The sequence below is a fragment of the Nomascus leucogenys genome, chromosome 19 (assembly GCF_006542625.1).
Source record: "Nomascus leucogenys isolate Asia chromosome 19, Asia_NLE_v1, whole genome shotgun sequence".
Classification (NCBI taxonomy): Eukaryota; Metazoa; Chordata; class Mammalia; order Primates; family Hylobatidae; genus Nomascus; species Nomascus leucogenys.
Window position 1 is genome coordinate 49333748 of NC_044399.1, and position 3546 is coordinate 49337293.

Sequence of the window (3546 nt, forward strand, 5' to 3'; positions counted from 1 at the left end):
TCCAAGCAAAATCAATGTATGATTTAAATCTCACTAAGATTAGTTCTTATATTTTAACAAGGAAAAAATATTTTTGGTATTTTTACATGGCCAAGAGCTTCCAGAAATAGCAGCTCTGGGTACCTGTCATCTGGTGAGTTTGCAGCAGCCTGACAGCAAACCTCCAGGGAAAAACATGCAAAAGTGAAAAGGGTTTCTAAAAGTAGGTGAAGGGTCAGCAATGTAAGTTCTAGCAAATACCTTGCTTTCTGGTCACACGTGCAGCTAAAAAATCAGTTCAAGTTTGAATCCATTCATCCTAGATTCAGAATCTACCAGGACCCAATCCTAGAAACTTCTGACTTTCTTTCTAAATGGAAGGTGTGTTTTGACAGGAGAAAGAATAATCCATGCTTCCCACAAGGCAATGCACAGTGAGACAGCGACGGCTGGAGACCTCAGGACGGGTAGATGCCTCCCCATGGCAAAAACACTGGGCAGGGCCTCAGCCACCACCTGCACTTGGGTGCCTCTGCCTTCTCCTGACTGCTTCATTTCCTCCTTAACCACCCCTAAGGCTGTGTGTTTCTTTCATTATTACATCCCCTCCCTTACAAAACTTAGTCAAATTCAGCACTTCCCAGAACTTGGGATACACAGATGCTCACAGGTGCTCCTCCCCTAAATGGTTCCATGATCCAATACTTTTAGGAAACTCTGACTTAAGGCAGGTTTAAAATGTTTCCTTTGCTGAAGGATTTCTCCAAGCCATCAATATTCTAATGTGTGTTGAGAAAGGCTCATTTTCTAAATTCTTTGGATGTGGATCCCTTTTGTGGTGTCATACTTATTAATATCTCACTAAAGAGTTTTAGTGAGTGAAACCTTTTTTAAGTTCAGCACGACTCTAATTGGAGGCTACTTGACACAGATCCCAAACCTGGAATATTAAACAACACCTTTAATAAGGCCACACTTTTTGCCCTGCCTCCAATTCACCTTCTCATGGTCCTAAACTGTGGGGGGATGTCTATTGCCCCTTCCCTCCAATCTGATTCCCTATGATGCATGTTTGAACTAATAATCAGAAGCAGAGAAATGCTAAAAGCCTTGAAATTGATCCCAAGGTCCTTTGCACAGCCCCTTTGCCCATAAGACTTAGGGATCGGACTTACTGGCAAGCAGTGTTCTGAGTGTGCCAAGAGTATCCCACACCTCCTTAGACAAATGTATAAGACACAAATAGCTGGAGTTGATGTACTAACGGACATAATGGACATAATAGCATTCGCTGTAATAAAATATAAGGGATTATTATTTGCACATCATTAAGTCAGCCCCTTTTATATATCACCATGCACAACTAAGCACTTAATAAATACTTTTTAGTATTGTAATAATAAAACTGAGTAAACCCAATCCATGCAATTTCAGTTTGCAATTAAGTTTCTGAAACACAGAGATATGGAATGACATATGGCCAAAGTGGGGAGAGATGAGAGCAAAAGAACGGTGTTGAAGTGAGTAATGAAGTAAATGAGCCTGTGACCCAGCAGGACTGGTTTGACAGGTTGAGATTTATCCCCACAGGACCCAGAGATGATATCATGGGAATCCATATAAGACCAGCAATGAGGTTATGTGGCTGACAATCCCCAAACCCATCTGAAAAGTATGGGTGTTCATTATTGACCCAATGCTCCACATATGCAAAGACGGAATATTCTAGATAAGCCAGAAATGTGAACATTGATGGGAAAAGGGGGACAATGTAAGAGGAAAGAACAGGAATGAGGAGATAAAACAGCAGAGATAATCTCCAATTCAGTACCCACCAGAATTTCTGCTCTCTGAAAAGACAAAGGCATTTGCACTGAGTGTAGCTTCTGTGAATCTCATTGCATCATATAAAGGGTACCCCAGGCTCTACCGGCTCAAGAAGAGGCAACCAAGCATCATCAACCCCAAAGCACCAGCTGATTTTGCCAACTCTCACTCCATCTGTAGACCCCACTGAAAGGAAATAAGAACCTGGGACCCAGAAGACAAGAAGTGGCTCAGACTATCCCAAGGAAGAGAGCTTGGGAGGCAGGTGCTTAAGTCTTATTCTCACTCCCCACCCCAACTCCCCAACCAATTTTAATTCAAGGTAAAAATTAGGGTTAACATTTCCTAGATAAGTTAATAACCTTTTGTAAGATGCAATCTTCTAAGAGAGGCAATCAATAAAAAAAAAAGCAGGGGCCAAGGGACCAGATCTAGTCCTGCTGCTAATTGGCTCTGGGAATTTAAAGATATTTCTGCTCTCAGTCCTTCGATGATCACATCTGTAAGACAGGAGGAGCAAAAGATATCATGAAAGTGAAGGTGCCTTGAAAGTTTAATGCACCATGGCATGTGAAAGGCCTGTCCTAGATGAGCTATGCAGGGCCTTTCTAATGGGCTTTACTTTTGATTGGCTGCAGCCACCATCAAGTAACTTAATGGAACCCATTTTCCTCTTTGGTCCCCAAGAAATGCCAAAACCAACCTGGGTTTAATCAAGGGACCTACATTTCCCCAACATACTTAGCTCAGGAAGATTGTCCATGGGACCCCAATGCCTTCTCCTTTTCTCTGTGTATCCATTTGTATTTTCTCAGTTATGTTTTTACTTTCTATATGTGTCCAATTTTATTTTCAATGATTGACCTGGATTTTAGGTTTAATAGCCTAAATATCAAATTCTGTTAGTTCAGCTGTATAGTTAAAATGCTTTTACTCTTTTGCCCTTAATTAATGGATACCATTCAACAATGAAGAGTTCTGTTTAATCTTTTTTTCTCTAATGAGATTTAAATTATTCTTTGTTTGCACATGGCCCAGGAGAGGTTTTTCTGGGGGGCTGGTTGAAGAAGTCATGCAAGTTGGCCTCCCTTAACAGAAAAAGATTCACTGTGACTGTAAAATCAAGAGCTTCCCCACCTGGTAGTTATTTAGGAAGCTGATTTTTTAACTTAATCACAGGATTTTTACACTTATATTAAATTCCACTTTTGTTAGTTTTGACCTAGCAATTCATCCTGGACATCCGTTTTTAAATTAAGCTTTTATTGCGTTTTTTTAAATGATTTTTTAAAGCAAAGACTTAACAAAGTCAAAGGAAGACCCAGTCTTCTCCTTTCCCCAGACCCCACTGTGCCATGGTCAGAAAACAGAGTGTGTAATACTGAATGGCTATTTACTCCATACACAGTTTGGAAAAATGCATGGGAGCAATACCTCTCAAAGACTGCCAACATTGTGTATCCAGATACAATATTATCCTGCAAATAACCCAAAAAGCCAGCTATTGTTTTGACTTTAGGACACGCATGTTTCTAAGATGATGAAGACATCAAATAGAGTCCAAATCCCAAACACACACCTTGAGCTCTACTATAAAAATGTATCAGGTGAGCCAACTTGAAATTACTGGTAAATTCTTCAGCTGGCAATGATCTTGGTCTCCATCAGGGACAAGCTGCATTGAAATAAGACCCTTGAAGGGGGTTACTCCAGACCCTTAGGGAGAGGAGCTTGTCAACT